The sequence below is a fragment of the Psammomys obesus genome, unplaced genomic scaffold, assembly GCF_907164565.1.
Source record: "Psammomys obesus unplaced genomic scaffold, mPsaObe1.curated_primary_1811, whole genome shotgun sequence".
NCBI lineage: Eukaryota > Metazoa > Chordata > Mammalia > Rodentia > Muridae > Psammomys > Psammomys obesus.
Window position 1 is genome coordinate 1,488,129 of NW_026594418.1, and position 13,512 is coordinate 1,501,640.

Genomic DNA, 13,512 nt, shown 5'->3' on the forward strand with positions numbered 1-13,512 from the left:
GAGTACACTGTTGTTTGTTGTCACATTCTTTGTGTTTACTGAACTTTGAATGTTTTCCAAGACACGTAAAAGTATTACTGTAAGTGCTCTTAAACAATGGTAGGTAGGAAGAGGTCCATTAAAAGACCATTCAAAACATAGCAGTGTATTGCATTTAGAGTATCATAATGGAAATGGACTACTTAGGAGATGATTTGGAGATAAAGCTTTGAAACTGCTCATATGTCTCTGGATTTCAGTTCAGATTGGCACCACTCCTGGCTTGTTTCTTATTGGAGCTGGAGCTTCCGAACAGTCCTTCATTTGCCTAAAACCATGGCTAAGATGAAGTTTCCTGTATAGTTCCATCAAATACCACTTGAAAACAGTTACATAGAGCAGCTTACCAATCACTCCAGACATAAAGAGAAGGGCGTGATCCCTTACATTCTAGAGAAGCCCTCTAATGCCAACCATTGCTCAGTAGGCTTCTGCTATGTTTTTAGTTGACAATGGCATAAATATCAACTAGTGTAAGATTTAGAGCATCATACATTTATTACCCTCTGGGTCTGGAACATATGTGGGGAGATTGCTGCTTTGTTTTCCCAGCTTTGAAAGGCTGAGCTCAGCTCCTTCTTGAAATTATGTCACTCCAATGCCTCTGCCTTTGTTTTTCACAACTCCAAGCTTCTTGCCTCTATTTTAAGAGGATGTCTGTGACTCATTCAATCTATCTGGATAACACAAAACAATCTGGCCATCTCAAGATCTTTAATTAATTTTGAACAATCTCAGTTTAAAAGGGTAACGTATTTGCAGCCTTCGGGGCAGGGTGTGGACAGCTTTGGCAGCACACAAAGCTGTGTTCTTCTGCCCACAGTCTTTTAAGAATATTCCTTGAACTGAGCTCTACACCAGTTACTTCAGAGTAAAAAGGTTTTGTTGTTAGTTGTTTTCTTTTTTCTTTAAGTATAGGCATGAGGTGGAGATACACCTTTCAAAATTGAAATTTTCTGTCTTAGCCTAAAAATACTCAATATCTCTTGATATTTGTTTTTTTTTTTTTTAATCAACTGTTTTAAAGAGTTAAAATATCAAGTTGTTAAGAGTGGGTCTTAACCCCAGGCTTCAAGTTCCAAGCATATTGAACCCTTCTTGGCAGTTAGATCCAAATGTATGTGGTACTTCAAAGCAGCCTACCTGGTAAGGCAGGCGCTTAGCCGTAGCCAAGAATATTGTCTTTATTCTTAACGTTTTTAAAGCCTCCTTTTTGGAATTGTCTTTAAAGACAGTTCGCCAGACACACAGGAAAACCCAGCTCATTATTTTAAGGTCATAAGGCGCTCTGCCTACTCTGTCTTCTTCCCCTCTCTATTGTTTTAATCCACTTAGCTTCATCCCCACTCCTTCCTCTGCTGAGATTAGTGCCAGAGATCTGGGAGGTTCAGAGGAAGACCTGGAGAGCCAGAGCTTGGCTGAGAAGGGGGCAGGGAGAGCTGCACACAGCTCCTGGGGTAGCAAATTCTACTAGACACAAAACACACACATTAACTTTACTTGTGTATGCCAGCTCATCTCCTGTACTACGAAAGGACATTCTACAAATTTTTGAATGTCAAGAACTATTAAATAATGGTAAATAACAAATACCATTACTATTTACAGTTACAAGTTATGGAATCAGCCTAGTTGTCAACAGATGAAAATGTGGCATATATACATAATAGAATTTCATTTGGTAGAATAAAATGTTATTTACAGGAAAATGAATGAAACTGGGGACCATCATGTTAAGTGAGAGAGCCAAACTCAGGAAAACAAAACGGCATGTTTTCTCTCATATGTGGAATCTACCATTATATATACATGTGTGTGTGTGTGTGTGTGTGTGTGTGTGTGTGTGTGTTTAGCTTATATGTGTCATGAAAATAGAAGGGAAAATATTTAGGGAAAGAAAGTAGAAAAGCCAGAGAAGGGTGATGTGAAGAAAAGGTATTGTATATCTGTTTGAAAATGTCTGAATGAAACCCATCCATTTGTTCAATAAAACAAGTGCCATAAAATAAGTATATGATGAGAAAGTTTACTGGTTATTTACACAGCTAAGTAAAAATAATATTTATAATGACATTCTATGAAATATGAGTACAACACAAGGAGATTGTGTTTATAAATATTGGATTTGTCAAATGTACACACATATTATAGTTTTAATTACTAAATTTACATAGTATTTTTCAAAATCTTTTAAAGGTCTCATTTAGAATAATAAAGAGTATTTCTTATGTGTGTGTTCTTCTTGGATAAATTAAGGTTGCTCCTCAATAAAATATGTCCATATATGGAGAGTGATGAAAGGAAGCACAAAAAAGTTCTCTTTAGATTGTAATCTCACATAGGAAAAGGGTTTTCCTCCTTATAGGACAGACTTCCTCTACAAAACACAACTGTCATTCAGCTTCCTCCATTGGCTCATCCTCTTGCTATTGAAATGAAAGACTAAATTCTAAGGCCAGCCTTCCAAGACGTAGCTACCATCCATGTGGCCACTGAACATTTAAATACTCCTAGTCTAGAAAAAAAATGTGCTTTAAGCATTAAACATATATGATCTCAAAAAACTTAGGCTAAAACAACCCAAATACATTCCATCAGTAAATTCCTGTTAGCCACATGTTGAAATATTTAGATAGAATGAGCTATGTATATTTTGAAAAGTACTTTCACTACTTCTTTCTGCTCCAAGAGTGTATGTCCTGGGAGGTTCGTAATGTCACGTTTTGGTCCCATCTTCCCTCAGTTCTTGTTCTGCTGGGTGGTGCTGCTGCTGTGTAAAATCATTAGGGAAATTATTACTTCCTGGAGGACCAGATGGCTCAGCCTCCAAACAAATGTGCTGCAATGAGTTGTAGTCTATGTATTCTTGAACACACATGCAACTAGAAACATTTCAAAGCATCAACCATGACTCTCTGAAACAGTCATGGTTCCCATTTTCCCAACAGAATATCCATGACAATTATGGAAACTGTGAAGGTGCTCAAAAATCTATGGCCAGACTAAGCGGCAACATCCTAATTTTCACAGTATTTCTTAATGTGTGTGCATGTGTGTGTGTGAGTGCTCTGTGTTTTGTGTATGCAGGTACATAGATGTGAGTGGGTGCATGGGTATGTGTGAGTGTGTGAAGGCCACATGTCAACCCTAGGTGTCCATTGAAAGTTGTTTATCTTGCTTTTCTGCGACAAGGCCTCTCCTTGCGATTGAAGCTCTCTAATTAGGAAGTTCTGGCTGGTCCAGGGATTCTCTTGTCTTTGCTTCTCCAGGCTAGTGTGCCTATCCGTGTCTCTCTTTTTATGTTGGTCCTGGGGATCGAACTCAAGTCCCCATGCTTGTCCGTACTTTACCAAGTGAGCTACCTTTCCAGTGCCTCTTAGAGAAGGAACAGTCATTGTAAAAGTTTTTCCAGAAACAACAAAGTTATAGACACTGAAAAAGTGGCTGGTAAATGTAAGCTCAAATGATTAATCGCACTGTGTTACTGACTATAGAAAAAGACAAGAGCCGGGCATGTCTGGCATATGTCTATAATCCTAGCACCTGGAATCCTAGGTTGACAAGGAACTGAAATAAATTACAGGCCAGGCTAGGCTACACAGTCAACTCTAGGCCAACCTGGGCAACACAGCCTTGAAAAAAAAAAAAAAAAAAAAAAAGTAAGTGGGGTGGGAGAACAAAAAGATGGGAGGGAGAAAGGATAGAATAAACTGCTACAACTGTCAAAATAATAGAAAAACACTACTAAAACTCTCACCCACTCAAGCACCACACACAAAAAGACCTCTCATAGTTATTTCTTTTGCTGTGGTGAAAGTCCATGGCTGAAGCAACCCGCAAGAGTAAGTGTTTAACTTGCCTTACCTTTTTAGAGAGTCAGCGTCCATGACAGTAGAGTGAAGGACCCATCCAAGTGCTCACACACTGATCCCCAACCACAAGGCAGAGAGAGCCACTGGAAACGGCATGAGGTTTTGACCCATCAAAGCCCAGACCCAGACACACCTCTTGCAACAAGGCCGTACCTCCCAATCCTTTCTAAACAGTTCTAACAACTGGGGACCAAGCATTTAAACAGATGAGCCTCTGGGGACCATTTTCATTCAAATCACCACAAAGGGAAAGCTGGCTTCCCCCTGTCCCTCCATCCATCTATACATACATCCTGCCAGCCAGCCAGCCAGCCAGCCAGCCAGCCAGCCAGCCATATGTTCCAGAGGAACAATTGGGCCCCTTATTGGAACCAATTTCCAAGCATCTATTGCAATAGCAGTGGTGATAGGGAACCGTTTAGACATTTCTGTTTCCAAATGGAAGCTGAGGATATTTAAAGTGCTCCTGAAGCATCCCTGGGACAGTTTTCCCCCCCCCCCCCCCCATAGATAACAGATGAACATCTATTAACAGTGGAAACAGGGCTGCCTCTGGCTCTGTGGCCTGCCTCTGGATCCTTTCCCCCTACATGGACAGCCTTGTCTAGCCTCAGTAGAAGAAAATGGGGCCAGTCCTACTTGATATCCCAAGGCAGGTTGATGCCCATGAGAGGTCTCGCCTTCTCTGAGAAGAAAGGGAGGGGGAAACTGGGTGAGGGAAAGGGAGGCCAGAGAGAGGGACTGGGAGGAGAAGAGGGAGAGGAACTTTCTACCAGGATGTAAAGTTAATTAATTAATTAGCTAATTAATTAAAGATTTAAAAATACTTATTTCAGTAAAAATAAATAAAGCGCTCTTGAGCAATTTTATCTAACAGTTTTCAAGCCTGTTCTTAAAAAAAAAAAAAAAAAAAAAGGATAATAAGCTCTTGTGTTAACTCTCTTTTCTCCATTAATCCAAGACTTTTAACCCAGACTTAAATATTGGTCCCTTTATTCTTACTGGGTTTTTTTGTTTGTTTGTTGTTGTTGTTGCTGCTGCTGTTTTCAAAATCGAGACCTAATTCACACATTTAAAGTGTGAATTAAAGTTTAAAATTCCTGAGCTCGGCCAGCTTCGCCGCACTCAGCATAGCACCTGTTCTCACCCAAAGCAAACACTGCGCCCTTACTACCCCTGCCACTCTCTTCTTCCCCCTCCCAAGAGCACGCTGCTCTGCTCTGCACATTCATCTATTCTGGATAATTGTATCCACTAGGAGATGATTGTCATGGTTCGTCCATACATTGTAGTATGCACTTGTGTTGGTTAAAAAGATCAACTTTCAATGATCTACAATGACCCAGGAGACTAGCCCCTAGGAACATCTGTGGAGGCCTTTCTGGGTTAACTGGGGTAGAAAGACTGATCCTAATGTGGTTAGCACCACTGTGAGGTTCTGGATGGTACTGGAAGGGTAAGGCAAGCTGAGCAGCAGCGTGCATTCTTTCTGCTTGCCGTGGATGCAGTATGAGCAGCTGCCTCAAGCTCCTGTTGCCATGCCTTCCCCACCACTCTGCAATGTACCCGTGGGCCAGAGCAAACTATTTCCTTTAATTGTTTCTGGGTGGGTTTGGTTGCCATGGAGGCCAGACCATAGGAAAGAAGCTTTCGGTCAGATCCAGCTCAAATCAACCCAGGCTTATATACTAAGCACATGATGACTTCAGCAATACGGACCCACCCTCAAGCACTGAGAGGCAACCAAGGGCTACATCAACTATATTGTTTGGGAAGTCACTTGGACTATCCTAACAAACCATTCAAAAGGAGTTTTCTTGTTTTCAGTACTGGAATTTTTGTTAGTCTACGGTTTTTGTGGGAAACATTGTCAGCTCAACTGGTTTAATTTCCCTTAAGATATATATGTGTGTGTGTGTGTGTGTGTGTGTGTGTGTGTGTGTGTAAACTGTGTGTAAATATATATATATATATATATATGCGTGTGTATATATACATACATATGCATACATATATATGCATAAAATACGTGTGTATGCAGATGCACACATACTGTATATAATTTTAGATAAATATAAAATGCTTTCTTGAGACTTTATCAAACCACTTAGGTGTTATTTGTTCACCTTCTCTCCTCTGTCTGTAATGATTTTCCTCCCTCCTCCCCAGTTGCAGCCTCTCCCTGGTTTTCTATTTTCCACTGCAGATCACCTGTACCCTAGTGGTCTCTTCTCTCACCCAGCCCACTCCACATACATGTGCATGTCCACGGGCACGCCCAGACACAAACAAGCACACCTATGGTTCTTCTGTACTACCCAGATTTCTGTGGCTACTCCATGCTGTCTACCCAAACCTGAGGGCTTGGAGCCAGGAACTTCAGATGAGACCATGCAGTGCTTGCCTTTTCTGGATCTAGGTCATGTCCCTCAATGTAATCTTTTCGAGATCTATCCATTTTTCTGCAAATTTCATTTTTATTTACAAGTATATTATGTATATGTACCATGTTTCATTATCCATCAGTCCACTGAAGGACATATAGGGTGTTTCATTCCCTACCTATTGTGAATAGAGTGAACATTGTTGAGTGAGTATCTGTGGAGTAGGATGTAAGGTCCTTTGTGCATATACTAGGGAGTATATAGTTGGGTCAAATGGTAGACTTAATTTTAATTTTTTGAGGATTCTCTATACTGACTTCAAGATGACATATTATACATAAGTGATCGCAAAAATTCTATCAGAAAACTTCTAGAAAAAAAATTAGACCACTTCAGTAGCAAGGTACAAAGTCAACTTAGAAAAAAACAGTAGCCTTTCTATAAACCAACAAGAAACACACAGACACAGACATCCTGAACACACTTTCATTTACAATAGCATCAAAGATGAGAAAATATATTAAAATAAACCTAATCAAAGATGTTAAAGATCTCTACAATGAAAAATTCAAGCTTCTGAAAGACACTAGAAAATGGAAAGACAGCCCATGTTTATAGATTGGTAGCACTAATATTGTGGGAATGATTATCCTGCTAAAAGCAATTTACAGATTCAATGCAATCCAATCAAAATATCTATGACATTCTTCACAGAAGTAAAAATAAGTAAGTAAGTAAATAAATAATCATAAAATTCATATGGAATCAAACAAGAATCCAGTTAGCCAAAGAAAGTCTGATCAAAAAGAATATTAGAGGGATTGAACCTCCAGACTTCAAACTGTAATATACAACTTTAGCAATCAAAACAATATGGCAATAGGCAAACTTTGGGCAGAGTGCAGGGAATCTTATGAAAGAAGGTGGAGATGAAAGACCTGGAGGGGACAGGAGCTCCACAAGGAAAGCAACAGAACCAAAAAAACTGGGCACAAGGGTCTTTTCTGAGACTGATATTCCAACCCAGGACCATGCATGAAGATAACCTAGAACCTCTGTACAGACGTAGCCCGTGGCAGCTCACTGTCCAAGTGGGTTCCCTAGTGACGGGAACAGGGGCTGTCTCTGACATGAACTCAGTGGCTGGTTCTTAGATCACCTCCCCTTTAAGGGAAAGCAGCCTTACCAGGCCATAGAGGAAGACAATGCAGCCCGTCCTGATGAGACCTGGTAAGCTAGGGTCAGATGGAAGGGGAGGAGAACCTCCTCTATCAGTGGACTTGGGGAGGGGCATGGGAGGAGAAGAGAGAGGGAGGGTGGGATTGGGAGGGGATGAGGAAGGGGGATACAGCCAGGATGGATACAAAGTGAACAAATTGTAAATAAATAAATAAATAAATAAATAAATAAATAAATAAATAAATAAGTAAAGTATTTAAAAAAGCCAGACAAATAGACCAACGAATAAAATAGATCCCCAGACATAAATAGTGGTAACTACAGCCATTTGATATTTGACAAAGAGGCAACAAAATCATACAATGGTAAAAAGAAAGTATCTTCAACAAATGGTGCTAAGAAAACTGGATGCCCATATACAGAAAAAAAAAAAAAATGAAGTTATACCTGTTCTTTTGATTCTGTCATAAAAATTAGATCCAGGTGAATCAAAGATCTCAGCTTAAAACCCAAAACACTAAAACTTCTAGAAGAAAACATAGGCAGTATCCTCTAAGATATAAGCATGGGAAAGGACTTTCTAAAAGGAGTCCATCTGCCCAGAAATTAAAGCCAACAATTGACAACTGCAATCTCATAAAACCAAAAACTCTCAGTACTGCTAAGGAAACAACCAATTGAGTGGAAAAGAAATTCACGGGATGGGAGAGCCTCTTTGCCAGCTGTACATATGACAGATGATTAACATCCAGATTATACAAACAACTAAGAAAAAAGTCAAGGAAGCAAATGACCCAATTTAAAAATGGGCAATGAATCTAAACTGAAGTACTCAATAAAAGAAATAAAAATGGCTAAGCAATACCTTAAAAAGTAGTCATTGTCATTAGCAATTAGGAAATGCAAATCAACTTAGAGATTTCACTTCACTTCAGTTAGAATGGCTAAGATCAATGAAACACTTGACAATAAAAGCTGTGGAGGTTGTGGGGGAAAGCCCTGAGTTTTTGAGGCAAGGTCTCACTACGGATTCTCAATCCTGCCTTATCTTCCCAAGCACTGAGATTACAGATGTGTTTACAGAACTTTCAGACTCTTGTCCAAAGCAGCCCCAGGCCCTTTGCTTTAAAGCAGTATATACTAATTATACATGGGTGTCAGTGTGATGTATCATATATGCAATATGTACCTTGATTATATTCACCACCTCAGTACTTTCTCTTGCATCTCCTTCAGGCTCTTTTAATTGGGTTTTTTTTCCCAATGAATTACCTCACCTCCAAATGAGTTCAGTACAGTAAGCATTCACTGTGAGCTTATGCGCCAAGTGATGTCCTAACAGGGAGGAAGAGAAGATATGCGATCTGTCTGCACAAAGCCTGCCATGGTGAAAGACTCCAAAGTTTAACAGATATGAGTGAGAAGGTGGTGCTACTCCCTGCTACCCATTTTAAGGAGATAAGCAGCAGTCCCTAGTGGTGGTATGCACCTACAATCCTACCGCTAAGGGAAGGCAGGGCTGTGAGCAAGCCCACAGGCACTTTCGAGGAAAAAGCCGGCGGGACTCCTACAGCTACACCAGAGCTCTTTCTCTGACTTAGCTATTTTTGGTAGGAAAGGGAGCAGAGCTGATGAATGGCTTCAAGGGTAAAGGGCCTCAGGAGGTACCACTAAATTCGGTTTTTTGATGACCACAGTGAGTGAAGGGCAGGAGCCTAAATGATGCCATAAAGGCAGTGGTTCCAATGCATTCCAGGGATCCAGGCTTTAGCCATCCATCTACTGTTGGCATTTTTGTCATTTCCTCCCAAGGGATTTTTTTTTTTCTCTGTGGGCTACATGGGAAATTGGAGTAGCTGGAAAAGCAAATTTCTTTTCCTTCCCTTAACCATTTCCCCTAATCCTGAGACACAAAGTCCCTGCTTTGTTCTTGGAGGGGAATGCAGAGTAAGAATGAAGGGGATGAATGGAGATGGGGATGGTCAATCACTAACATAGCCTGTTCACCTCCAGTAAGGTGAAAGGAAAGGCTGCTTAAAACAAAAAAAACAAAAAAACTAAAGATTGATAAAGTGTTTTTTCTAAAGAATTGTATTTTCCTTTGATAAAGATTTAGGATTGAGTTTCTGGATGCTCCCAAACATTTTCCTCTTCAGGTCATGTCAGGCTGTACTTCCTCTAATACAGTGAGGTTATCTGCTGAGTGTGATAATAGAAAATGAGGCACTTCAGTAAGGTTAGCTAGCTCAGCTATTGTTTTCTAATATTAAATGGCCAGCTGAGTAATAGCTTCTTCACCTCTGCCAACAGTTGTAACTGATTACGTCTGTCTTTCTTTCCTGGCATAGTCATGTTGTTATGGCGTGAAGCCAGTTTTTGTTTTGTTTTGTTTTCCTGTCAACATAAGGAGCAGCGATTTGGAAAGAATCAACTGAAAAAAAATGTTGCCATAAGATTTGCCTATAGACAAGTCTGTAGTGCATTTTCTTGATTAATAATAGTGTATGAGTGGTCCCCATTCCCTGGGATTGTGTCACCCCCTAAGAAGGGGGACCTGGATGGTATTAGAAAGCAAAGTGAACAAGCCACAGTGAGGAAGCCAGTAAGTAGCAGACTTCTACAGCTTCTGCTTCCATTTCTGCCTCCAGGTTTGTGCCCTGATTTCCCTGAGAGATGGACAACATATTGCAAGAAAATCTCTCCAAGTTGCTTCATGACACAGCATAGTAAGTAGGAGAGAATTGGTACCAGGAATGGAGTATTGCTGTGACAGACCTGATCATGAGTTTTTAGGAAGTGTGATGGCATTTGAACTTTTTATTGAAAAAGCCATTGAGCGCTCAGAGCTAGACTGGCTGTTCTGTGGGAGTTTGGAAGATAATACTAAGAGCAATGCAGACAATGAAGACTTGGCTCATGAAGTTTCATAGGGAAGTTGGAGAATCCCTTAAAGATTCTACTGGGGCTCTCTGGTATTTTGAACTAAGAATCTATGGTTCTGCTCAGCTGGGACTTAAGAATCAGCTGTGATTAACAAGAGACCAGAACCATTAAAAATGAAACCTTTCTTTGCTGGGACAGTTGATGTTGCTTAGTTAGGACTGAAGAATCAACAATCAATAAATGGAACCTCATGAAACTGAGAAGCTTCTGGAAAGCAAAGGACACTGCCATCAGAACAAAATGACAGCCTACAGACTCGGAAAGGATCTTCACTAACCCGATCTGACAGAAGGCTAATATTCAGAATATAAAGAACTCAAGAAGTTAAAAAGCAACAAATCAAGTTATCCAATTAAAAAATGGGGTACAGAGCTAAACAGAGAATTCTCAATAGAGGAATATCAAATGATAAAGAAACACTTAAAGAAATGCTCAACATACTTAGTTATCAGGGAAATGCAAATCAAAATGACCCTGAGATTTCACCTTACACACATCAGAATGGCTAAGATAAAAAACTCAAGTGACAGCACATGCTGGAGAGGATGTGGAGAAAGGGGAACCCTCCTCCACTGCTGGTGGGAATGTAAACTTGTACAACCACTTTGGAAATCAATCTGGCACCTTCTCAGACAATTAGGAATAATGCTACCTCAAGATCAAACTATACCATTCCTAGGCATATATCCAAAATGTGCTCAACTATACAACAAGGACATTTGCTCAACCAGTTTGTAGCAGCTTTATTCGTAGTAGCCAAAATCTGGAAACAACCCAGATGTCCCTCGCTGTTGACAGTGTCTTTTGCTTTACAGACCATAGACAATGAAAACACCAAAAAGTCAAAGATTAAAAATGGAAAAATAAAACCTTAATGATTAAAGGTAAATCTTACTAAGATAGTAATGGTTTGAAAAAGTTGGGTAAAAAAGGTCGAGAACACTTAGAAATAGAAGACACCATGGAAAAAGTAAAGCTTCTGAATTATCTAGAAAGAACTGCTGGTTAGCAGATTAGAGTTGGAGCTGGAAAGATAGCTCAGCTGTTGAGAACACTTACTGCTCCTACAGAGCGCCTGTGTTCAGTTTCTAGCACCCACATCAATGGTCCGAACCATTCATAATTACATTTCCAATACCCTCTTTGGCTTATCCAGGTACTGCATGCACAGAGGGGACACATACACATTCAGTCAAAACTCATAAAGATAAAATAAAAATAAAGACATCTTTTAAAAAGACAAAAAGATTATCTGTTCTCTTGCATTATGCTCACCTGTGGCTGTTGCTATGTAAAAAAACAAACATTGCCCAGCATTCAGTATGTACATAAAAGCTCCTAATTAGCAAACTAAACCAATACGTTACTAGTGAGCAGGTGGCTTGACAAAGTGCCATCAAAATCTCTACTTGCTATTCTCAATTGCAGATCTTTTCTTTAACTCCCCAAGGAGTGTTTTCTTGTGGAATTAAATCTGCTACCAATTTCCAGTGGAAAACTCCACACTACCATGGTAAAAGAAATGCATAATCACTACACTTTCGATGGCTAGAACAGAGACTTAGGAACCCCACTGTAGAGAACAAAAACCTGTCCCAGAGGACTTGAAAAGAAACTGGTATACAAAATCTAATGTACATTTCTTGGATAACAATCTCATGTGACCAAGGCTCTACGAAAGCAAGCATGCTAGAGACATAGCTTTGAGAAATGCTATTTGTATACATATTTATTCATCAGATTTATGGCTCTTAGTAGTCAAGAAGAAAAGGACTTATCTATGGCTCAGTATTCCCAAACTTCTCTGACAAATCATTTGGTGATACATGTTGCTGAAGAACACATTTTATGATCCACCTTAATAAGGTTGTCTGGGATCTACAGCTAAATTATTAGTAATCTATAGCAATGGTGCTCAACCTCTGATTTACAAGCCCTTTCACCAGAGTCATAGATCAGATATTTACATTACAATTCACAACAGTAGCAAAATAACAGTTATGAAGTAGTAATGAAAATAATGTTATGGTTGGGTGTCCCCTCAACATGAGGAATTCTATTAAAGCATTGTAGCATTAGCAAGGTTGAGAACCACTGACCTAGAGTAAACCATGCTCACATAGGATCATTCTTCTACCTACACTTACATGAACTAATTCATAGTGCTTAGTGTGACACACACATGTAATTTCAGCTACTTGGAGGCTAGAGTCGGAGGACTATGATGTCAAGGCCAGCCTGGGCAAGACACTGTCTCAATCAAAAAGTTAACTAGTTGGGAAGTGAAATGGGTTTAGCAGGAGAGTAGGTGGGTGAATATGATTCAAATATAATTATGCACATGTACAAAAATGTCATAATGAAACCTAATCTGTATTATTATTATTATTATTATTATATAATTAATATATTTATATAATACTAACAAAAACCTGAAACAAATAATAGTGAAAAGTAGAAAAAGGAGGGTTTTTAAATGTCTCCATATTGGAAAGAAAACAAGAAAAAGGAGCCCAGATACCCCCAAAGCCATTTTGTGATACTGACATGAAGATTAGGTTTCAATAGAGGGCAAGGAGTGTACATAATCAATTAGTTCTGGTCAAGAAGTGGTTATACCCATCATTGAGCAAGCACTGACTGGACTCTAGTCTGTTCTCCCAGTGGTCTGTTGTCAGTTTAAAGTCTTTTACTGTGAGACAAGTTTCTCCTCTGACAAGTACCAGTTCCAGCCTCTCTCCTCCTCCAGGATGAGATTTCTGAGATTTTTAATCCTCTAAAGTCCTTTGTTTCCAGTCTGACTGGCAAAGATAGGTATTAAGTGTTTCAATTTTTTTATTATTATTATTACAATTATTCACTTTGTATCCCTACTATAGGCTCCTCTCTCATCTCCTCCCAATCCCACCCTCCCTTTCTCTTCCCTTCTTATGTCCCTCCCCTAGTCCACTGATAGGGGAGGACCTCCTCCCATCCTATCTGACCCTAGCCTATCAGTTCTCATCAGGGCTGGCTATATCAGCTTCCTTTGTAGCCTGGCAAGGCTGTACACACACACACACACACACACACACACACACACACACACACACACA